Source organism: Lepidochelys kempii, chromosome 3 (assembly GCF_965140285.1).
Source record: "Lepidochelys kempii isolate rLepKem1 chromosome 3, rLepKem1.hap1, whole genome shotgun sequence".
NCBI lineage: Eukaryota > Metazoa > Chordata > Testudines > Cheloniidae > Lepidochelys > Lepidochelys kempii.
In genome coordinates, this window is record NC_136382.1 from 37,381,831 (window position 1) to 37,406,966 (window position 25,136).

Consider the following 25,136-nt stretch of genomic DNA (forward strand, 5'->3'; position numbering starts at 1 on the left):
CGAGTTCGAAATACCAGCCTCGCTGTTCAAATATACACATCCCCTGCAAAACCCCATCAACCCCCTCCCCCCAATCATCCAATAAAACACAATTAACACAGGGGGGAAAAACTCTCTCCTGATTATTCCTTTCAATTGTGTCTCAGAATTTGCTCGAGCTGCCATTTCTTTTCACAATCCCTTATTTTGTTTTGTTTTTGTTTTAAATCAGCCACCAACGCGCTCCGTTTCTCTATTTACCTGGTAACGACTTGGGGGTGGGCTACCTGATTTAGCTGGAGACTTTGATTTGTGGGATTGACAACCTTATTATGCAGTGAGCTTATTATTGATATGATTCTGCTCTCGGTTGCCATGACCACCTTGTGAGAGACATTCAATTTTCTCTCTTCCATCATCATTATCTATGAGGCCATCTGTTGTGGAAAATGAATTCAGCCTCATTTGCATGACTGATAAGCAAATTTTTTTTATCTATTTAACAGAAGGTCATATGCCGGGGATTTGGAGCTGGTGGAAAAAAAGAAAGTGGGGGGGGGGAGCATATCGAGAGGATGAGTGGGAGTGCGTGCATTAGAGGATGTATGTGGAAGTAAAACAGATCCCTCAGGCCTGCTAGCCTATCGTGCTGCATTTGTCATTCCTGCCAGGGCGACATTTTCCCCCCTAAGCTTCTGCACACTAAGGAGAGTGAGAGAGCTTTTCCCCTGCAGTCTTCTTGAAGCCCCCCTGATTTTTACTCAGTGTTGGTGGGTGTATTTAATTTTTTTTTTTTTTAATCCCTGGAACGTGGGGTATCTTTTCAGTGTTCAGTGAAGAAAAAAAGCAGCCTTTTCTGGGTCTCTGTGGTATGCTTCTTACTCCTCATCCTTTCAAAGTTGTCGTGAGCCAGGGCTGTTTCTGAACCATGCTGAAATGTCGTTATTGTGGTTAGTTTGTAATACTTAATGGTGTTAGGTGAGGGCTGTGTTTTATTCAGAGAGCTGATTCTAGGAGGGTGGGTATTGGCTTTTGCAGTTGTTCGATAGTTTGTACTGTCCATTGTTTGTTCTTTTCAAGTTCTTGCGGTGTTGCTGTGCAGATGAGATTGTACTGAACTGTAGCTTAGTTAGTAAGATGCGGAAGTCTGATTTCAGTGCACGAAAGTGTGTGGCTGCATTAAGCATGTTGTTTGTATAAACTTGATGCATGTGGTACAGTACTTTTGATACGAAGGTCCTGAGACGACAACTTCTGATACCCATAAAATACTTGAGCATTACAGATATTCAAACACATTTAAATAAAAGATGCTAAACCTCTATGCTTTTTTACACAAAATATGACTTGAAGGCACGGTGACAGGAAAATAATGGATTTATACTTGTTAAGGTAATATTCACAGAAAAGTTGCATTTTAAAGATAACTTTCTTAAATATTTCAAATTACAATAGTTTGACATGATATATTATTCCTAACATAAAACTAGCTTTGCAGATAATGTTGATTTGTTTAATATTCCGTGCTGAAATCTTCATCCTCCCATACTTCAGTTTAAAGATAGTTCTGATAAGTACAGCTTGAAGAAAATACTGTGTAATGTAGAGTTACAGTCTATGTAAACTTGGTGAAAAGGATAAATATAACAAACACTGAAAAGTAGCTGAAGATTGTAGAAAGGAATCAGAAGTAATTAAAACTTACCCGTTAAGCAGATTCTCCTCCTGTACTTGTATTGGTGACTGGATAAGATTAAACTCAGAGAACAAAAGCAAGTCATTTTTTCCTCTATGATGAGCACTGTACACAACCTCAGGTAGACAAACTACAAACCAAAGTTTTCTTGTTTTTGTTTTGAACGTTCATTTCCACAGAAGTAATATAAGTGTTTGTAAGCTTAGGTTTTGGAGGGGGTGGTGGGATTATTACAAATGCTTCACACGGCTGACAATACTGTTGCTTTAAAAGGCAGAAAGTGAATTATGCAGCATCCCCTTTTTTGCTAATAAACATAATTGCGTTTCAGTTATTTGCCATTTGCAAAGAAGCTTATTTCTAAATTTAATACTGCATAGTAACTCCCTGTAACACTGGGTGCTGAATTTCAGATTAAAAGAAGTTTCACTCGTATTCAGGTCAGTTACAATATGGCAGGTCTCTGACTTGGCCACAGAAAGGAAGTTCCACTAAATTACTTAATTAAAATTATTCTTATTTTTGGTTATAAGAACCAGTTTCCAATAGACCCAGTAGTAGATTATCATCCTGATAACATGTGACTGCTAATATTTTAAAAGGTGCTGTTCACCTCCCCAAAAATGTATTCTTGTACCATAGACTCTTAAAGGGAATGACATTTATTTTTTATCTGCCTTATTTATCATGCGTATTCTATTTGGTGGCGGACGTTGGATTACAAAACTAATTTCACACTCATGAAGTTGAACACAATGTAGCTCTGACAGTTTGGGTGGATTGTTTGAAATGATACTAATTCCCTCAGTGGACTTCCACTGAAAGTAACAGAAAAGTAGCCCGATACTGTGTATTAGCAGGCTGTCTTGTAGCATGAACAGGTTGAGGTCTTTTTATTTATTTTTTCCTCTTGAATCGTTAGGATCTTCCAAAGAGAAATGGGTAAACTGCTGAAAAAGCCTAAGAGACAGCACAGTTGGTTCTCTCTCCCTGACCCCCAAAAGTTAATTATGAAGCTTGGTTGGATTCCTTCTTGCCACCCTGACATTTGACTACTGCTAATTCACTGATTAATCTCATTAATGTGATTATAGTAGGATTTGGAGTTGGCTGCTATTGTTCTGCAGAAAGAGCTATTCAGCCCGAGCACTTGCCACCTCATTCAGTTTTGCTGGGATTTTTCAAAGGCTGGTTGAGTGAGCTATTGTGAAAGAGGTTTCTCTGCCTTTCCCTTTCAGCACCAGGAGCTGTCCGCTGCTGATAGCAATTACATTCAGCACTGACTGATTTCGTACTAGTTTACTGGCAATGTGAAAATGACTTACTTTCATCACCTTAATGATTCTGCTCATTGAGATAAAAGCAAGAGACGCCTTTATGCTTTATAATTAGACAATATGAAGATGGCTGGGGTAAAAATATAAAATCTGTGCTCTTTAATGCTTCTTTCTTTAATTTTAAAAAGCTGTCCTTGTATACATTTTGTTTAGTCTGTGAAATCAACCTAATACTGTAGTTTAAATAGTACTTCCTTGCATCCATGCAATTTTACTATCAAGATATAACGGCATTACAGGTGTTATTATATTCAATGATGCCTCTTCAAAGTATTCCACAATGAGTTAATATCACTAGTTTTCCTCCTTTTTACACGAATAAACATATATAGTATCAAGGTTAATTCTTCAACATTATGACTGCCCTCACTGGCACCAGCATAGATGGAAGGTTCCCTGCATTGCAACCCCAGTTTTCAGGAGTTTGACATTGCTAAGCGTTGTTTGACTGAAACTTGGTTTAAAAGTCTCCCGTTGGTGAATACATAATATAAACGATTTAGCCTGTTTTCGGTTGCAATAAAAATTATAGAATAGTTTTCTGGTTTGAGATTTCTAAATCAGACTAGGCATGATTTAAAAAAAAAACCAAGACATTTTGCACAGTATTAGTGCAGGATCTGCTGCTATGCTGTTTGGTATGTGATTTTTATTATGTAAAAGTTATATTGCTATCATTTAATAACTGGCTACTGCGCATGTGCAGTAACTTCTTTTGTCACATTTTTCTTTCTTTCCTATTCTTTATGAACAAGGCCCTATATTCAAAATTGAAGCCATCCATTAAACTATGTTGTGGCAAGGATTGGTCATGACTTCAAAGGAACTATTGCAAACCATTAAAATAAAAATTCTTTCACGTTAAAAGTGCCTGGCTGAAGAGCAATCTACTAAATAATGCACGTAAAGATATTCAAGTACCTAGTGAGACAATAGATCCCAACGATTCCGCTGCAACCACTAGAGTCCATTGGATGACTAATGCCTCTTTTCAAAATTCTCCAAGTACGTCGTCACAGAACCTACTGTAACCTTTTGTGGGGTTACTGAAAATCCGACAGTTGTTAACAGTGTACGTCAATGAAAACCCCTTCTGAAGAAATAATAAATCTTTTCCTGTCACCTGCCTCCTCTCCTGCCCCCCCTCCAGAAGTACTTTTACCCGCAATTGTTTTAGAAGGCTACACCTTTAATAAAGGACATAGGCAGGGTTGTATAGGAACAGGTTCTTACGGTGACAGTCTAATAAAGGCTGCTGGTATTTTTTCCCCCTAATAAAGACAGGACTCTAATTCCAGCCTGACAGTAGTAAGTTTGTCTCGTGCATGAGTTATGCTTCCGGTAGTTTGCAAGAAACTACCACCGGTGAGAAAGTAAATGACATGGTAGGTTTTCCAGTAAAGGTCAGCTGAAATTAGTTCACTTCAGGTAGTCTTCAGAAAGAACAGAGCGCTCTTTCATTAACGCTGCTTAAGCATCCTTCCCTCCCCCCGCCACTGAAGAGGCACGGGCTGTGGGGGGGGGGAGGGGAGAAGGGGAGGCACCCCAGACCATTAACACCATACCCTCACGTTTTAAGGAGGATAATTAGCCCAATGAATCACCAGTCTCCCAGGTTATCGTCCACACTAGTCTTTATATATGTGTGGGTGGGTGTGCAAATGCTTCTAATTTATACAGCTAACTCTGGGCTCCATCCTGCTCCAGTGGGGTGGTTTTGATACTGGCGCCCACGGCAGCAGGACTGGGCCCTTTCTTTGCGCCAGCTCTAAATCTGAACAAGAATGTGAGATTTTTGCCAGGTGCAAACGGTTTTCCAGCCATTGCAAAGTTTGTAAACACCTGTCAGGAGGTATGTACCTCAGCCTTATGTTAATACCATGCCTCCGGACAGGTGGGCAAGGTAAGGTGGCATGTCAACTTGTGGCATATGAAAGAGGACAGGGGTTTGTTTGTTTTTTTTTGTTTGGTTGGGTTTGTTGTCGTCGTCCCCCGCCAGGAAGAGGAAGTTACTGTAAAATGCTGAACCCCCAAAGTGACCTCAAACAATAGAAGCACATACAGGCTGTTTTTGGCGACTCCCCTTTGGCAGCTGGTTTTACATGGTGATTGTTCTGTTTAAGAGGGGCTTAGTTCGGTTAAAAAAAAACAACCCAACCCAAACCACCCTCCTGCTGCATAAGGCGGCAGACCTGGGAGCTAGGCACTCGCTTTCCGCCATAGAGGTCAGGAGAGGCGTTTCTCCTTGAGACGCTGCCTCTGCTGTCTCCTTACTTCGTGGAACCGCTTCCACCGTCTCGGCGTCTGCCCCGGCGTGTCGCGTCTGCCTTGCTCGAGCTTTCCGAATGTTTTCCCGATGGGGGCTCCCGGAGTGTTCCCCGTCCTAGACGCCGGCGTCACGAGGAGTCCTGGGAGCGTAGGTAGATGTAATCAGAGATGACAGAGAAGAATTACAGAAAGTACAGGTGTGTGTGTGTGTGTTGGGGAGAGGAGACACACGCAAATCCTTTCTGCTTCATGGGGAAACACTCCATTTCCCACCCTCCCAATTAATGCAACCGAGGATGTTGCTTTTGCGAGCACGTTGCTTGCGGTGTGCTTTTCACCCCTTTTGACAAGGGAGAGGGGTTTTTAGAAAAGTTTGTCATCGCTGTGGCTGCGATGGCTCAAGACGCTAAGGGCTACTACACACAGAGAGGCTTCCCGACACCCCCGCTCAGACTGCAGCGTGATTTCTGGCAATGCTAGATGGGAAGGGAATTGTAACCTCTGTAGCAACCAACATGTCTGGTCTCAACACGTCAGCCAACAGATTCAGGCTTTAGAGGGATTACCTCCGGGGAGGGGGGAGGAAATGGTGTTTCTTGCCATTTACCCCTTTGGTGTTCAGTCTCTACTGCTGAAACAGTGGGCAGCATGGTCCCCCTCTGCAAGCCTGCAGTGGTTTATCAGCGGGGTGCTGCTTGCAGAGGAGAGAGCATCACTGAAGGCGGCAAACTAACAGGGTGGGGGAATCAGGGGGATGGCAATGAGTGCCATGGCAATAAAGAGGGCAACCAAATCAACCCGCGTCCGTGTGCGCCTGTTCATACGAAAAATAGCTGCTTGGCAGAAATTGATTTTGAAGGAGGGCTTTTGCCTGGTAGCTGCTGACAATTTTACTGAGAGGTGCTCTACTTCTCTCTCTATTGTATGGAGGGCAGGGTGCAGCAGGGAAGCCTAGGCTCCCAGCTGCTAGACTTGCCTCCAAGCCCCTTCGAGTGGGTTCCAGCTTCCTTACCGTCGTTTTGTTAATAAATACATTCGGCTTGAATTTGTGTAAAGAGCGCTGCAGTTCTAGCTAGGTCACGAATTTTCAGCCTGGTACGAAAATGGCATGTTTAGGGGACAGATTTAAAGCGAGCCTTTACCCTCCCGATAACCTCATTCAGGAGCCCTGCCCCATATTTCGAGCGTTGGACAGAAAGAAGTATTATTAAATCAGATTCTCTGTAGTGAAGCTTATTACGGTGTTTGGGGAGGGGAAGATGGTTGAAAAAGGCTTTGTCAGGACAGTGAGTGTTATAAAGGGGGTGGGGGAGTGTACTAATTTGAGTGTCCCTTTGAGTGAAAAAGACCCTCTCCTTGATCATACAGCTCGTTTACTAGTCTGAGGCAGCCAGAGCTACAACGTCAACCTGATTTTGCTAACAACATTTTTTGTGAAAGCCACATGCAAATTTAGTCTTTTGTATATGAGATCTTGTTTACATTTGGTCTGTTTGTCCAATGAAAGTTTCCTTGCCCAAATTTACATCAGTGGTAGAAGCTTGGTAATCTTTCCAGCTGGAAATAGTTTATTTCCTTTGTTTTAAAAGAGAGAATATGGTGCTAGCTGGTAAAATAAATGAGGCTACAGAAATTTGAGTTAACTCTATACACACTGGAAGGTGGTTTTAGTGGCAAGCAGATAACTTAAATTTATTTTTAATCATTTTAAAAACAATAAACATTTAAAAGTGTACAGGTTTGCTGAATTTTCGAAGATTTCTTTTACCCAAGCTTCATTTTACCATAGGAGCTAGAGGAGGTATTTTTAGATGTATCACCTACTCCGTATCTGTTAACAGTCTGACTGGTATTTATGGTTCCCATCTATTACATTAAATACAGCACTGCACATGATACACACTCTGTTCCAGAGATTTAGGGGCCTGTGGGTACGATGCAGGAAGCATTCTAGTAGACAGCCCCAATCTTGTCTGACTATTGCAAGCCTAATAAAGAGGAGAATTAAAAAAATATTGATTTTTTTTTAAGCCAAAACTATAGCTGAAAAAATATCTTGCTTAGCGGTGCAGTCCTCCTCCCCCACCCGCCAACGTTAGGATTTGGGGAAATGGATATGTTTTGTATTGCTTAAAGGATGCAGACTGAGAGAGGGTAAGTCAGCAATATGCCACTGATGTTCTGCTGCAGTAATATGGTCTCTAAGGGAACTGGTGCTTGATGCATACTACACAGCCTAGGCTTGCTGTAGCCCATCGCCTGTCTGTCTGCTGCTTTTAAATGGAGGTTACAGCTGATCCATCAGCCACAGTGCTGCACGCATGCCCATCTTTTTTGCATCGTTTAGTGGTGTCAATTTATTAATTTCTGTCTTCTACTTCAGGCCCGTTGGTTTCCTGTCTAAAAGCATTATTACTTTTGTCCATGTGGCAAAATAATTAGCATACAGATGAGAAGTGATCCCCTCTCTGAGCCTCGGTAGCAAGAGAAGATGTGCAGTGAAAAGTTGATTGGATGAATGGAGAACAAATGGTGGGCGTTCAAAAGCATTAGAAGAGTTTTGTTGTCGTGGAGCAGGTTTGTCAATTTTCTGGGTGAATCTCTTAAGATGGAAGGCAGGGTGGCTGGTGCTGAAATGATTGCCTGACAGACTCTGGCCTAGTTTAAGGTGCAGAATTGGACTGCAATGCACAGATAATTCATTTGGACTACTTTGTTTTGCAATTCTTCAGCTTTCCCTTTGATATTCCCTCAAGGTAAATATGCCCTTTTCTCACTGTTATTGTTCTCAGATCACTTTGCTCTTGTTCAGAAAGTGAAGGAAAGTTCAACTCTCTGGACAGTAACAATAGAATAGCCAGTTTGCTGTACCTTTTTGCTAAACTGCTGAACATATTTTCATACTCAGAGATCTGGAGATTATCTCAACTGTTCAGGGCAAGAACATGCTCTCTCTGAAGTCAGTGGGGAGTTTTGCCATTCATTTCAATGGGAGCAGGATCTAGCCCTTTGTAATTGTTTTCTGAAATTTGCATTTGCAAATTTCCATTATTAAATATATTTAATATTTGCTAGAACAATGTCCATTCATTCATTAACATTAGTAAATGCTATTTCAATTAAAGCCTAGAAGTAATTAATTTTAACTGGTATGTATTTTCCTGTTTGGAATAAGATTGTAGTTTATTTACCAGCCAACTCACTAATTATTCTAAAAACCCAAACTTAAGTTATAGATCTGCATATTGTTAGTGGGAGGGAAAAATCGTGATTTCTGTGTTGCTGAGAGAGGCTCTTTATTGAAGAGCAGGCTGAAAAAACCAAGAAAATAAATAAAAACAGGCTTTTAATTACTCAAAATTCTGCCAGAAAATACTGAACATGAATAAAATCCTAGTTTTCTAATAGATCATCCATTGATATATATTTCTTACATAATTATAATGTATATACTACAACATGGAATATTTTAATATTTGGCTGAATTTGCTTCCCTCTCTGTATAGTCATTTAGGAATAGTTTTATCCTGATTTAATGGTTCTTAATCTCCTTAAAAATGGAGATTTTCATTTTAACTGACCTAGTTTTTTAACTGCTGTTAATGTTAGATAGAAATTACTATCCTTGAATTGTCTTTACATAGCTTTCTGACTATTGCAGATAAGTTAAAGAATGATTGGCTTTCATTTTAGAGGCTTGTATTTTTAGGAGTCATCTTTAACTATTTTGCTTTGGAGAACAACAGTGAATATTTTCAAAGGGAATATAGCTTTTTATCTTTTTGGCATTTCATACTTGTGTAGTAGTTATTTTCATAAAATACCAAACAAGCAGAAGAAGTCTTCACCATGCCAAAAGCTCCAAACAAAAAATGTTGGAATAAACTATTCTCTCTTAACAAGCAGTTTTTAGTTGCTTTTGATCATTTCATAGTGTTTGTTCAAGTTTTGAATGTTTAGCTTAAACTTGGTTGTTAGGGTGAAGACATGTAGTCTGATTATATAAGAGTGCATATATAGTTGTATGCATTTTAAACAAATAAGCTTACATTGAATTGCAGAATAGAATTCTAAACATTAGGAAAACAAAGTAAGGTAAAACTACATACAATGAAATGGAATCTAACTGGAAAAAAGTCATTTGTCTCTATTGCTGTTTTTTTTTCATTATATTCATTTATCGACTGAAACAAAGAAAAGAAATAACAGTTATAACTGGCAGATTCAAAATTCAATACATTTTAAGCTAATATAAAAGTGTGAATTCATGTTATGTTTAATTTACACCTTAAACTTTCTGGAGGATGAAATATTAAATTATTTGCATTTCAATCTAGCAGCATGAACTGGCAACACAAGGAGAATAGTTTGGTTTAGTGTTTTCATCTGCAGTGGTTTCTTTGTCTTAGACTGTACTACTCAGGTATGTTTCTGCATTTTTAAAGGGGACCAAATTGTATCACAATAGTTTTCAGTCATAGGAGGACTTCTTCTACTCTACATTACTGCATCTTTTATGAATTGTAGAATCAAGCTACTGTATGGATACAAAGACAAATAAGAAGGAGAGAGACTTAAAATATATTTATTAGTTTATTATTTCTCTGGATTTATAGGCAACTAGTTTTGGGTTTTTTTCCCCCCCTTTACTTTTGGTTTCATTTCATTTTAATGGTGAAGAGCTAAGTATATAAAAAGGAATTGTTTTAATCAAATGCAAATATTATGAGCAAAAATATCTAAAATATTGATTCAGGTGTTGAAACTTTGCTACATGAATGGTGGAAAAGTATTCTTCTGAATACCAATCTTGCTATACACTAAGGCAGTGAAAATACAGAATTGTTATAGTTCCATCAGCATTTCCATGAGTAATCTGCATGTACGTTATTTTTTAAAATACATAATATAAGTACACTTTAAAAATGAAAGGTTCTGACATAGGAAACCATTTCCTGATGAACTCTGAGTACTGTAGTTGTCTCACTGGTGTCAGAATAGCTTTTCAAAAATTTTGTACCACTGAACATTATTGTGGAAATGTTGCATGTAATTTAAATTGATCTGAACTAGGTTAATGTTTGCATCACATAGGTCAACTCTGAATGCAATTGTGAAGTTCTTGATAGTATAATGCAAGAAAACTTCATGGCTATAAATTACTTGCTGACTCCTCCGCCTCTTCCTCGCCCCCTCTTTCTCCCCCCCCCCCATGTGATGAGAAGGCCTAATGATACCTAATAAAGATGGTTTAAACACCATAGAAGTGCACCCAGATTTTCATGCAGTGAATCAGCATTCAGCCCATGTGTTGCACTATTCTCTAAATAAAGCATGCCTTAGATCAATAAGTCATGAGAAAAGCAAATATATTTAGTATGCTGAGAGATTTTTCCCTATAGAATTTCTACAATATCTTGCTTTGATGAGAACCATCATGACCATCTCACTCGGAGTGAGAGCAGCAAATTTTAATGATAAAGAACTTAAGGGGGGGGGGCCTTAAATGGGCTCAAACAGTGGGGCATGAGAGCAGTAAGCATAGTTATAAGTTTGGGTTTTAAGTCTGATCAGATCTCAGATCCAATTTGTTGTAGAGATACGTTTACACTGAAGCTGAAAACACAGAGCACAGTCATCATGTAACACTCCTAGCCAACCTGGTTGTGGAAGTAATCAAGGCTGCAGGGCACCCCATAGAGAACCATCAAATCAAGTCTGCTATGGAGCTGTCTGGTAGACTGAATATTCAGAAATCAATGTTGCATCTGCCAGTAGACCCTTTGGTTCACTGAAACTCCCACCTGCCTAATGCATCTGGGCAATTGGTTTCTGAAACCAGTTTCCTTCAGGATAAATTTAATACATCTTGAGGGTGAGGCATAAGGAAATTGATTATGAGTTTGCCTGGTGCAGAGATATAAACATCTGTAAGATCATAGATTTTCAACCAACCTTGTGTTGGGGGGCTATTATTTTGTGAATAATTTGAAGCCTACGTTTCTCATACTTCATGCCAGCATGGCATTTTTTAATTAGGAAGTTGATTAAAAAGGGCATGGTATACTATGGATGAATGTCCATCTGGCAACACTCCAGCTGTTTTTGGAGTCTGTGTCTGTGGAACGTGTTGCTCATCACCAGTTGCAGCGGTGGGGAGAATCAGGGTAAGGCTGTGGATTTTTAAAAAATTACTTGCTTGGTAGGGTCTGAGAAGGCTGTTCTTTTGTTCTCACTCAAATTAAATCAAAAGACACACACTGACTTCATTGGTTTCAGAGGAACAGCCGTGTTAGTCTGTATTCGCAAAAAGAAAAGGAGGACTTGTGGCACCTTAGAGACTAACCAATTTATTTGAGCATGAGCTTTCGTGAGCTACAGCTCACTTCATCAGATGTGATTTTGGATCCGGCCCTGATATATACAATAAGAGTTTGAGCCAAATACATCTATGTTGTATTACACCAGTGATTAATTTAGCCCTTTACATTTAAGACCTGACAATGTAATATAGCCTCCTGTGTGTTGTGGCTAATTAGGTTTTTTAAGGGAAGAATGTAGGGGCAAATACTATAGATTCAGTAATGCAGATGATCCTTCAGACTGAGCAATGAAAGGCCTATGTTTTCACTGGTCTCTGCTACAGGAATAGTTATACAAATCATCACACATTTCACAAAGACTGGGAGAATGGGGATATTTACTTGAAAGAGGGCCAGTTTTTATATAATCTGTGAATGGCTTGCTTTATTTTTCCAAGGGAAATTCCCTCTTCTCCCATTCTCTCTCATCTGGACAGAAGTATATTACCAAGGGAATAAAATTTTATGCCTAATGTTAGTGTTCCTCTGCCTAATGTGGCATGAATAAGTGCTATGTTACAGCATTTAACCCTGTCCATCTTTGTCACTTCATGAACATTTGCTCAGTCCAAAAACAAACCCCCCACAATGAAATAAGAAAAGACATCTCTGATTTGTTGTTTGGATAAACTATGGAGAGTGATCTCTCTTTCACTTACAGCAAATGCTCTGGGATTCCTTTGTGCTGCAGCAGAGACTCACGCTTCAGGATCAGGGAATACCTTTTAAAGGGTTTCCCCTGCCCTCTTGTGCTGCTGACTGCCATTGGCTCATCCCTTTAATTCTTATCTCCTTCCCCAGAATGATTAGCTAAATCAAATGTCTTAATTTTCTAAATTTAAGAGTAGCTTATGCCAGTCCAGCTGCTAAATAAGGAGTCTCAGAAGATAGTTTCAGGGATGCTGAATTATTCCTCCATTGTCTCAAGGAGTAAGAGGCCCAAGTTTGGATGTGAAGCTGTACGTGCTGCAAGGCTGTGCACAACACTGATACCAGGGAATAAGTACAGCTATAGAGAGCCATCATGATATGAAACTTCTTTGGGGAGAACGTGTGTAGATTTCACAAGGAATGTAATTAAGTAAAATACCTTAAAATATTTTAGAAACCATATTGATGAGCACAGGCAAGGTATGTTGTATGAGTATTTTTAGAACTTTTGACATGTTTGTGGAAGGTATTAGATATTATGATATCCAGTGTAATATTTTTGGTGTGCCTTGGTTATACAGCATATACTGATCTCTTGGCTGTGTGTGCAGACAGAAAGGCCTGGCTCACTGCTACTCATCTATGACCTCTGTGTGTGACATCTGAAGCATTGGCACCATGTAGTCTAGTAGGCCAGTAGAGTCTGTTTGGGCTGTCCATTTGAAAGTAAAAAAAATATAAAAAAGACAAATGCAGAAGCTTCCATGTATATCAGAGCATTTAGATTATTATATTACCATAGAGCCAAATCCAACCCAATTTACTTTGAAATCTGGAATTATCAAATCTAAAGATTAAAACCCATGAGAAAGGAACTTTGATGCAATTGTAGCTCTATATTCTGTCTAACCCTGCCAGTGACTAAAACTGACCTAGTGTTTCAATTAGTACTTAAACATACATTTAATGGTTACTTGCCTTTTTGAATATCAAAAAGATCAGTAGTAACTGATCCAAGAGGAGTTTGCCAGACATGAACCTTAGAATAAGGAGACATTTCGATATACATAGCCATATTAACAGAATTAAGGTCCCAATCCAGCTCCCATCAAAATCAATACGAGTTTTGTCATTGACCTTATTGGAAGCAAAAGCACAATCCTCCACTGTTTAAACATATTACATTAAAAATGTGTTCAATAGAATTCAGTTTCTGAAACATGATTACTTTACCTGTGGTTTATCAATTGCGTTGTTAAGAATCAGGTGCCTTCGCTGGTTTTTGACAAAAATCAGTTTGTCCAAAAATATGACTACTCACATTGAATTTGAAGTTTCATTACTGAATACAGTTTTTCTGATAAATCATTATAATGGTTTTAGTAAGTTAAAAAACAATCTGTCCCCATGAGATCTCAACACCCATAATGCTAGCCAAGAATTGTTCTCCTGTCCTCTCCAGAGGCATGGTATCGCACCTGTTTACAAATAGACTGAACCACTAATGATCAAAACAGTGGTCTATTGAAAGGGTTAGTGAACTTGTATCAATAAATCAGCTTTTAATATCAGCAAGTAACTTTTTGTCCTTATTAAACATTTAATAAGTGATAGCTGTTGAAGGCTTCATGATAATTTCCTGATCATGGTTAGGACCTTATCTTGCTAGCTAATTAATCAGTACTACCAATTTCTCTCTCCCAGGGCTTCATAGTGCTCTTAAACTGTGTACAGACACTCCATTGACATAATTAGAGCTTCAGTATGCAAATCAAGAGTGTTGGACTGCTCTAAGTAAATAAACAGTCATATGGTATATTCTGCATGTGCATCATCAGACATATGTATGTAGCAATGCATACCTCATGGCAGATTTGAGAGGTGATCCCACAGTTATGTCACAGAATGCATATATGACATAATATTAATAACCACAGATACCTGCTGGATCTGTGGAGAGAATTCTTACTGTTTCAGAGAATTAGATGGCCGTTTATAGATGGTAAAAAAGACTATCTTTATAACAAACTAAGGCCCTGATTCTGAAAACATTTATGCATGTGAGTAGACACATTGAATTTAATAGGACTATTGACTTATAGTTAAGCATGTCTGTAAGTGTTTGCAGGATTGGAGCGTAAGTGCTTAAGCCAGAGACATTGCTACACCTCCTACCACCTCCAAGTCACTCGTGGGTTCCACAAAAATGAATTTCAGGAATTTCAGAGTCTGGTTTTGAAGTTTTTCTGTTGTAATATTGCAACTTTCGTGTCTGTAATCGCGTGACCAGAGAGATGGAAGTGTTCTCCGACTGGTTTATGAATGTTATAATTCTTGACATCTGATTTGTGTCCATTTATTCTTTTACGTAGAGACTGTCCAGTTTGACCAATGTACATGGCAGAGGGGCATTGCTGGTACATAATGGCATATATCACCCTCCTTCCCCCCCCCCCCCATTCTTGTTTAAACCCTGGATTTGTGCTGGAAATGGCCAACCTTGATTATCATACACATTGTAAGGAGAGTGATCACTTTAGATAAGCTATTACCAGCAGGAGAGTGGGGTGGGAGGAGAGAAAACCTTTTGTAGTGGTAAACACCCATTTTTTCATGGTTTGTATGTATAAAGGCATCTTCTGTATTTTCCACAGTATGTATCCGATGAAGTGAGCTGTAGCTCACGAAAGCTCATGCTCAAATAAATTGGTTAGTCTCTAAGGTGCCACGAGTACTCCTTTTCTTTTTAGTTTTCTTTGAATCTGAAGTCCTGAGTCTCCCTTACAAGGTACATTGTGTAGGCATCTGCATAGTGGAAAGTGGGTGTGGAATTATACTAAACCAGAAGTGCAGCACTTTACACCCACTTTGCCCTCCGTGTAACTGGACTAGGTGGAGGGCAGCTGAATATCTGCTTCTTAGTGCCTCTTTTTCTTTTCGTTACAGACTAGTAGCTGTCTGGGGCATACACTTTTGCTGAAGTCTAGATCACAAGCACTAGATAAAAACATAAGTAATATGCTTTGTACTTCTTTTTTATCTGAAGATTTCAAAGTGCTGCATGAATATGTATTCATTAACTAAGACTCACCGTATACCTTTGGGGTAGTTTATATCGTTTTCACCCTTTTCCACGTGGGTGAACTACGGCACAGCAAGGTTAAGGGACTTGCTCGAGATAAGTAAGCCAATCGCAGCTGACATAGAACCTAACTCACCTTTCCCTATGCTCAGATAAATTGGTTAGTCTCTAAGGTGCCACTAGTACTCCTTTTCTTTTTCCCTATTCTGTTTTCTTGGTAGCTTTTTTACTTTGAGGTAATTTGATTATTGAAGCGCATTCTGATAGAAGGAAGTGGAACATTCCTACCTAATATGCCTTAATAACATGACAACCAAACATTTACTCTGGTGTAAGGATTTGAGACAATTACAAATGCTGATGGAATCAATAGTATAGTTGCCTAGACAACACACGTAATGCAATATTTTGGGTAGGGTAGTTCATTCAGCTAATTCGTCAATCAATGATGCATGCTTTGGGGCAGAAACTGTTTTTTTATGTGTTTATACAGTACCTAGAATTAGGTACTGGTTAGGGTGTTATTCCAATGAAACCAACACAAAGACCTAAGCCTACAACCCCACATTTATTTATTTATTTATTTATTTTGGATGATCAGCTACCAAAGATCAATTTCAGAAAAAGAGAATAAACAGGAAAATGCATATTTCTTATTTACCATGTGATAGCAGTATAGTACTTTGGCATTGATATGAGAGTAGCTTTGGAGATTGCCGTGAAATGAAATCAATGCCCAATGACCACAGAGATTCACTAGGGCTTTCTAGTACAGAGGCAGTATCACTTTTTCATTAAACTCACCTAATGGACACAGACTCAAAATCCCACGCATCTACTCTGTTGTTAAGCTTCCTCAAAACAGTCCTGCACCCCAAACAAACACATCTATATTTTTGTGGCAAAATACATTCAAGAAACCATTATCAGAAGATACTAGTCCATTATCGTGTCACTGATGCCTGGTCTACACCTAAAGCTTAGGTTGATCTAACTATGGTGCTCAGGATGTGAAAAACTCACACCGCAGAGACATAGTTAATCCCATTTAAGACTTCTTCCATTGACCTAGCTACCCCCTCTTGAGGGGGTGGATTTATTACAAGGATGGAAAACCCCTTCTGTCACTGTAGTAAGTGTGTTCACTACAGCGGTGTAACTGCAGTGCTGCCGCTGTTGTAGTGTAGACATAACCTGAGAGTTCTCATGGCCAGCCGTATAATTGTAGGGGAATTAAGAGAAACGAATTAGTCACTATTTCTTCTTTTGTTTTTGTGCAGCAATGAGGAGTTTGCAGTCAGTGCATCTTGTGACATTGCATTGAAATTATATTTGCAATGTTACTATTATCAATTTGAGCATCTTCATGTGCTCAGCTCTGCACAAACAGAAGGATCCTGCAAAGGGACTCACCCATATTGACACTGATACCCACACATAGTCCCACTGTAATGATGGAAGCTCTGTGCAGGCGTAAAGTCAGCATGGGCAGATTACTTTGTGGGATCTGACCTATATTAGATAGACAACGCAGTGCAGACACATCAGCCACTGGAATGCCAGGTGATATTCAAAACTCATAGTGGTGCAGATATCGCCTTTTTAAAAGTGTAACACACTTGTGGTTGCAGAACTCCAGGGAATAAAATAATTCAAAGAGGAATTAATTGACAAGAAGGTGGTATTTTGTTCCACAAAGAGTGAGAAGGGAAATATAGAAAGATAAAAATTGTGATCAGAAGGATTATGACACTTCACACAACCAGCACAAATGTTTCAGTAGACCTTTACTGTACCAGGGTCTAGAATTAAAAAGTCAGAATTCCTGCACTTTCCCCATAAAGTGTCAAGCACCGCCTACAGTGACTCTTTAACAAAGTTAGGGAACCATGTTTAAATATGAATGATCCAACTGGACTGGTTTCCAACATGGGTTGGCTCACCTTTGGCAATGGGGCCAAACTGTGTTAGAGCTGAGTTAAAACCTGACTTGAGTCTACTGATGGGCATGTTGGACTTGTATAAGATGGTTGGACAAAATGTCAAAACCAAAACTGATTTTAAAGCAGGTTCCTTACCTCTATATAAGGCCTAGGACCAGATCTTCAGCTAGAATAAACAGACCTAGTTCCACTGACTTCAATTTGTCCTACTATGGGTAGTTTTCTACTAAGTCTTCAAAATACCCCTAAAGGAGCAAAAAATTCTTAGGTAAACACAGCTCAGGTCCCTCTAAATGAAGTGTTCTGTTTTTTACCATGTCCGCTTTCCCTTTTTCCTAAAAATCAGCTGGGGAGGAAAGACTAATCTTTTCTTTGGTATCTCACGTCTATGGCACTGAAAATAATATTGTAGGAACCAATCCTGCACTGGCAGGGAGATATTCTGGTTGGCTTCATTTGTCTCTTCCATCTTAAACTCCTTTCATGGAATCACAGAAGTTAAAATATAATGAGGCAGTATGAAAAACAGTGTGAATTGAAGAGAGGGATGGGACAAAATGAGCAAAAAACCCCAAACAACCCCCCCTCCCTCACTGCCAGTTCTATCTTGTTTGTTTGTATTAAGGGGAATGCAAGTTCGTTATAAGTCAACCTTGTTGTAGAGCAGGGGCAGCAGGTTAATTCCAGTGCCTCACTATCAAAACACCATGCCATACTTCTTACCACTTTCCCTTGTATTGTTATTGGTTGATGCTGAGAATTCACAGAATCAAGTTGTAGGGACTATACAAAGCTGCCTAATACAAAAAGAAAATGTAAACAATATGGTGCTGCTTGATTTGCTGTGTGATGTGCACAGGTAGGTTCATTGCACTGTAGAGAGACACAATACTTGACTTAGTCACAGCTAGAGAAGATTAAGGGCCAAATTCGTCTCCCTGTAACACCAGTGTAAACCTAGAGTGTCCCCACTGATACCGGTGGGGTTTCTCTGGATGTACACTGGTGTTACTGAGAGAAAAATTTCATTCTAAGTGTGGCTTATCAACTCTTGAGGAATAATATTGTACTCTGGCAGAAGGCTGGGCATTAAAGTAAAATAGAGAGAGATGATATATCTCAAGACCAAATAAAAGGGGGGAAAAACTGGTTTGGGGTTTTATTTAAGAGATTTTATGTTTTGAAAACTAGAAACTCAGAACCTCCTTAAAAAGACAAAGCCTCCTTCACACAATCCCAAAAGCAGCCCTTCAAACAACTTTCCAATTTTAAAATACTCTTGCATTAAACTTGATTTAGCAGTTTATCAACTTTTTTTGCACACCTAAAGTTTTTAAAATTATTTTTCACCTAACACCCCATGGCATTGGTCTTGCATTTTGAGTCGAAATGAAATTGTTCTTGGCAATGTTGGGAAGAAATAAGATCACATGCGGGGGAGAGAGAGGTTGGCTCCATGGAAAAAATCCACTCCCCGCTACTAGTATTCTAAGGCTACATCTTCACGGACAAAAAAGGGTGTGGTGTTAGCTATCTTACTGTAAAAACAGAGTGGAAACAAGGCACTTCAGGATAAATTAAAAACCTGCGGCACCAGGTCTCTGAGCCCAGGTCAATTGATTTGGGGTGATGTGGCTCGAGCAGTGGGGCTAAACGTTGGAGTGTAGACGTTAGGGCTTGGGTTGGAGTCTGGGCTCTGAGATCCTTCCCACATAATCGGGTTTCTGAGCCAGGGCTCCAGCTGGAGCCCGAACATCTGCACTACAGTTTTTTGCCCTGCAATCCAAGCCAGCTGACCTGAGCAAGTCATGGCCAGGCCACGTGTCTTTTATTGCAATGTAGTCAGAACCTTAGTTTTACCACAAGGTCAACCACAAGAAGTGTTGAGCTTGCCTAGTTACCTCATGGTAAACGCTACACATGCCTTGTCTTCACGTAGGTAGATAACTGTCATGCATTAGTTGTCTTGCTGTTTTGAAAATAATATGAAAAAAAAACCCCAACTCCCCCACCTTTGTGTCAGTGAAGACAAAGCTTGAGCTGGTTTAGACTAGCTGGGTCCAATCACCTCTTTTTTACACCCTGGTGTAACTCTGCTGAAATCAATGGCATTAATCATGATTCGTACTGAAGCCGGTGAGAGGAGAAGCAGGCCCATTGTCCATAATGTCAATTACAGCAGCTTTAAGTGCTTGGAGGTGAGGGAAGCACTTGTCATGTGCTTTGTACACAAGTGGGCAGGTTTATCTGTGGTTGGAATTACTGAATATGAGCTCTTCCAAAACCAGTTCAGCATGTTTTATATTCTGGGCCTTGTGTACTCTGAAGCACATTGGACCTGGTTTCTGTGGTAATACTCCTTTTTTGATTTCTGCTGTACGTGAGCGCTATATTCTGTGGCAAACTGAGAATTCTACAGCAGCATTGGAATTATTTTATAATCAGCCAGAGTATATGTTTACAAAAATAAATTCATTGAAATAAAAGTGTAGGAATATGCCACTGGACCTTTACAGAGTGCAAAAAACTACTTTTGTGTGATCATTCTTGGGATATGAAGTGCAAATGTTGGCTTTTTGCATCCCATACATCAGATTTGAGCACAGGCAGGAGAAAACACCACTGGGAGGAATATGTGGTTATTTGGTTATCCATATGGACAAGTAAAAAATAATTTGAAATAAAAAAAATCTTAATAATCAGGAAAATTTCTGGAGGGGATGGGATGATTTTTAAAAGGAAAATGGGGACACACATGCAGGAAAAGAAAAATCTAAGCCATGGTAGGGGACAACCTTCTAGAAATGTGAACATTCTTAAAAACCAAGGAAAGTTTGGAGAAATAAAATATTGTTACACGGCTACAAACCAAATTCCAGCCAAACTAAATACAAAATGTATACAATAGAGATACCTTCACTCAAACGTTAAAGACAAGCTTGGCAAAATTTGATTTTTATTGGTTTATAATTTGGACAGATAATAACATGACTTATTTTTAAGCTTTTTTATCTTTATTGATTTCAAATTTTCATAATTTTGTGGGAAATTGAGAGGGGTAAGGCAATAACTATTTAATGACAGTAGTTGAGATTCAAAAAGTTAAAGCTTTATAACTGTTAAAAACACAAATTATCAACTTTACATGTCAAAATATACAAAGTAAATATCCTTAAATCAATACATTCTCAAGCAGAATTTTTCTTTGCCTATCTGTACATTTTATTATTGATGGAAATATTTTTTTGGGCAGTTTGTGTGTTCGGTGAATTGCTGTTTATCAACATTTACCAATAAAAATTGAAACCTTCCAAGTCTACTTAAAGGTAATAGCTAAGGTCCGAACCAGCAAAACTTAAAGCACGTGCATAGCCCTTTTACCCCGTTAGTGGTCCCATTGAAGTCAACTTTCAAATAAATTCCTTCCTCAAAGCTCATTTGAAGTCATTGGGACTTATTTATTATTTAAGATTTATATTGTGGTAGAGCTTAGAGACATCAGTCAAGTCAGAGTCCCATTGAGCTTGGCCTTGTGCAAATAAATAGAGCAAATGACAGTCTGTGTCCCAAGGAGCTTACAGTATAAAAGACAAGATATGATCAGATAAACAAGTGGATGGAGGTGTGTGGGGGATGGAAGGAGGACAGGGTAACAAAAATAATAGGACATTTTAACACATGCCCAGTTCTTAGCCAATCCATAGCAGTAATCACCAATTACATTGGTGCTCTAGCAGTATACTAGAGACAAAGACTTCCTTGGAGGAGCTTGTTGTGATCACACTACAGAATCTTGTATAAAAATTGTGCTGAAATCGAACTGTCTGAGGCAGTCAGAGTGCAATAATGCTGTATGTGTTAACAGTGCATAACTGTAGTGTTTTTTCCGGTTATGCAATTCTCTGCATATTGATTGGTTCTGAGAGTCTGATTTGAATGATCAGAGTACAGCTATTGCTCAATAAGTGTGCTGTAGATAGGAATATGTACTCTGATAGTGCAGGCAGCCCAGAGTACAGGAACCTGCATTTACATTACAAATACTTCAAAATTACTGTACCATGAATCAGCAAATCTCTGTATTTTATTGGCTACTATACATCCTCTGTTGTGATTGGCTCCTTTAATCAGAATTCTTAACCAGTGTGCCAGCCAGAAAACCCCACCTCTGCATCTCATTCCCTCCAACTGAAGCTGAAAAACACAAAATGCATGTGTCGCAGAAGGAAAAATAAACCCAAAGAAAATGTCTGTCAAACCATTGAAAAGGTGGAAAATTAACCCTTCAAACCCCCCCCCCCCCCGAATCAATGTCACTCCTTACCAACCAGGAGGGCTATTGCTGCCACAATAATGGTTATATAACTTCACTTCTATTTGTTTACACTGGGAAGGTCCCAAACGCTCTCTCCCAATTCACTTTTAGAATATTTCTTTCTTTCTTTTCTTTCACTTATCAAAATGTACACGTGCTGTAGTGTTCATCTGAGAGAAGAGCCATGCTGATATCTGGTGAGGGAAGGGGGTAGACTGCAGGAAGATGAGGCAGAGTTTATATAGGCTGAAGAGGAAGAGCTGAAAGCTTTTCAAATGTTTTAAAATCACCTTTCTGTGGTTTTGCAGGCCACATCATTGGGTTTTTTCTTCCCTTTCCTTTTATTATTTGAATATTTAATAAAAATCCATATCACAACAATAGCATTAGTGTTGCTTCCTGTGTAAGTATGTAGTAACCATGACCAGGACAAGTAAGCTCTGGAAGAAATTCTGGTCCCAGGGGAATTTTGTCCTTGATTCCAATAGGGCCAGCATTTCACCTTCTGAGTCTATAGTTCTCAGAGTTTTTCAGACCACTTTAGTTATTACATTCTGAAAAGGAAACACTCTTATGTGCTTGTTATGTTATAAATACTTTTGTGAATGTTCATGTTCAGGTGGGGATGTGGTTTTGGGGTGAAAATAAAGAAATACGGGGTCAAGACCACTGGGCTGTATTTCTAGATCTGCCACTGTCCCACTCAGGGTCTCTGGACAGGTTGCTTCATCTATCTTTTGGCCTAATTCAAAAGTCCATTAAAGTCAATGGATGGACTCCTGTTGACTTCAGTGACTTTGAACCAGATGCTCTACACCTCAGTTTCCTAATTTATAAAAGTTATAAAGATAATGCTTAGCACAGAGAGTGCTGTCTGGCTTAATTAAGATTTTTCTAAGTTCTTTGAGATCTTTGATAGACAAGAGTCACAGCTATTAATAGTAATAAATAAGATAATTTATAAAATACCTTGAGTGTAAGCTCCTGTGTTCTGATATAACAAAAATAGTGGATTCTCCTCCCTTGTTTTCCTCTCTCTCCTCCCCTCTATCTCTCTTTGACTGTATACCCTTCTCCCTGATGGGGTGGCTAAGAGAGGCAGTCATTTGCCAAATGAATTCCCTCCTCTATGCTTCTTGGAAAAACATTTTGGGACTGACCTAAAGCCCACTGAAGTCCTTGGAGAGACTCCCACTGACTTCAAAGAATTTCAGCTCTGACCCTCTGTTTAGCTATCCTGGGGAAGTGTTCGCCATTATCAATTATCCACATATTTTATTTAAGCTGTTTTCGCTTTTTCAGTAACTTTTTACCCATGTGTGATGGTGTTTCTTTTATACAGCAGTGACATTTAACATCCCCCCACCCCCTGTAAGTTATTTAATACAAGCAAAAGGAATACTGTAAGTTAAATCTATTCTGTCCTGTTTCTGCCCTGCAGAAAGTCATAGGGTTTATTGAGATGGCATGGGTGTAACTAAGGGCAGAATTCAGTCCTTAGTGCTTATATGATTGCTACCATATCAGCACTTTCTGTGGAGTGGGAGCCAGACTGATCAGTAGAATAAGGTGTTTACTCTCTGAATAGTGTGTTATGCTTAAACCTCCTGGGGTTGGGGGGATTTCAGGACAGCGGTCAGGTCACACTACAGTGGGGGAAGGATGATCACTTCACTCCAGCCCACACAAGGAGAGTTTAGGCTTCTGCTTCAGACAAAGCTCTTCAACATTTCCCCTGTCAGGAGCATAGGTATTGCAGTGACCTGTGCATGAGGACAAGGGGCACTGGAATTGTAAGAGAAAGGGCTGCAAAAGAGAAACCATGTTCTTAACATAAGCTTTAAACAGGCAGCGTTTTGTAAGGGCCCCTTTTAAAAGGAACTACCCTTGCCTTGCTCTTGCACAACACAGGGGTTAACAGTTGTAGAAGGAACAAATGCTTGTCTCCTTTTTTTTTTAAATAAATTCATCTTTCATTTACCAATGGACATTTTAGAAGTCAGAATTTCTTTAGAGATTAAAAATCAAATCCTTCCACTGTGTGAAATGTATGTATAAATCATAATGGCTTGCTGTACTCAGATATTCACTGCTTCTCAGTTTTATTTTGAAGGCAGGTACATTTTAGTGGTCATAATTTTGGGAATGATTAGTAGTGGCTAGACCCAGGCATGTTACAGGTGGAAGTTGTGCGAACTTCCTCACAAACACCTCTAGTACACCTCCCTGCTGCCATGCCAGACTCCTGCTCTGCTACTTATAGGCCACCCCTGACAGTGACTGTGATGTAGATAAAGTCAAGGATTTAGAGCAAGGTCTCCACACTCATTGACACTTTTCTGCTAAACTGGATCTGGCCCAAGTCTCCAGAGATGAAACACTAATGTATTAAATCACCTAGACTCTGAGCAAGACTGCGGTGCATGCCATCATGCCTGAACAGAGCTTTGAGGAAATAACCTGCTCATACAGGGTTTTCTGCACACACATGCTCTCTACTAAAATTTGATAAAGAAAGGGGCAGTTTCAGTAGAAAACAAAGGGCCTGACTCTGCAAAGTGAATCACTTTATACAGAAGAATAATCCCACAAGAACCACTTGTGTGTAAAGTTTCAATTGAAAGGGCTACATTTTGTTCAGACCCTACTCCCAATGAGGGGAGCTTTCCTCAGGTTTGTCAGGCTGGTGTGGTAGGGTATGCAGTCCTGACTTCTGGAGCCTCAGAATGTAGTTGCTCATCTTTCTATCCTGGTTCCTGTGTATGTCCCACACAAGCACAGCAAATGCTGTCATCGCCCTGGCAACAGGCCACAGAGTAACCCGCTGGGAGAGATGGTAAATTAATTCAGAGTAATCCCTGTATTACAGGTGCAGGTGAGTGGGGGATGGAAGATTAACATAAGGGCTAGCACTAGCTCCAGTTGCTCTTTGAGGGTCTTTCAGCTCATTGGACTCCCATCCTTATTGACTGAGAGAAATCTCTAGTTCTGAGCTGTGCTGGCATCGATCATTGAAGGTATGAAATCAGACTCCACCAGTGTAAGGAACGGGTACTGTGGTTGCTGTCCACGGAGACAACTTTCCTCTTCAGAATTTTATTTCCACGAGCACAGAGCTGAGTCAGGTGGAGAGCTCCAGCCAGGAGCTGATCTGGCATGGTGTACTTTTCTTAAAGACCACTCATTTGAGTCCATGGAGCTGTCTGCCTCCCTAGAGATGAGTAAAAGATGTGTTTAGTCAATATAAGCAGACACTAACTACTAGAATGTTCAAATATCAACATTCAGTGAGAAATATGATTATTTAACATCCCACACAAGTCTGCTTCAAAAGTAGAAGTTCCCTCTTCTCCCCACTTTCCAATGTTTTGAATGAAAAATGGTCATTTGATGAAGTTGTGAACTCAAACACAGGGTTACAAGGAACACTCTTTTGTCTCTTTCTACTCAACATTGTTTATGTTAGGTTTGAAAGGATTAGATTTTTATTAGTAAATGTCAGT

At 39.5% G+C, this 25,136-nt stretch overlaps 1 protein-coding gene across 8 annotated transcripts in view; it reads left to right on the top strand.

Annotated features, from left to right (window-relative positions):
• The first annotated feature begins 582 nt into the window (after positions 1 to 582).
• Positions 583 to 25,136, top strand: part of MYT1L (myelin transcription factor 1 like) — a 380,619-nt gene continuing 356,065 nt past the window's right edge. For 2 of the 8 annotated variants that reach the window (XM_073336127.2, XM_073336123.2), the window contains exon 1: positions 583 to 749. The gene's annotated coding sequence lies outside the window, so the exon portion shown is untranslated. Of the gene's footprint in view, positions 750 to 772; positions 849 to 1,222; positions 1,372 to 5,318; positions 5,478 to 7,233; positions 7,435 to 7,714; positions 8,037 to 25,136 lie in introns of those variants that run through there. The other 6 variants (XM_073336134.2, XM_073336126.2, XM_073336129.2 and 3 more) reach the window with 6 other exon arrangements.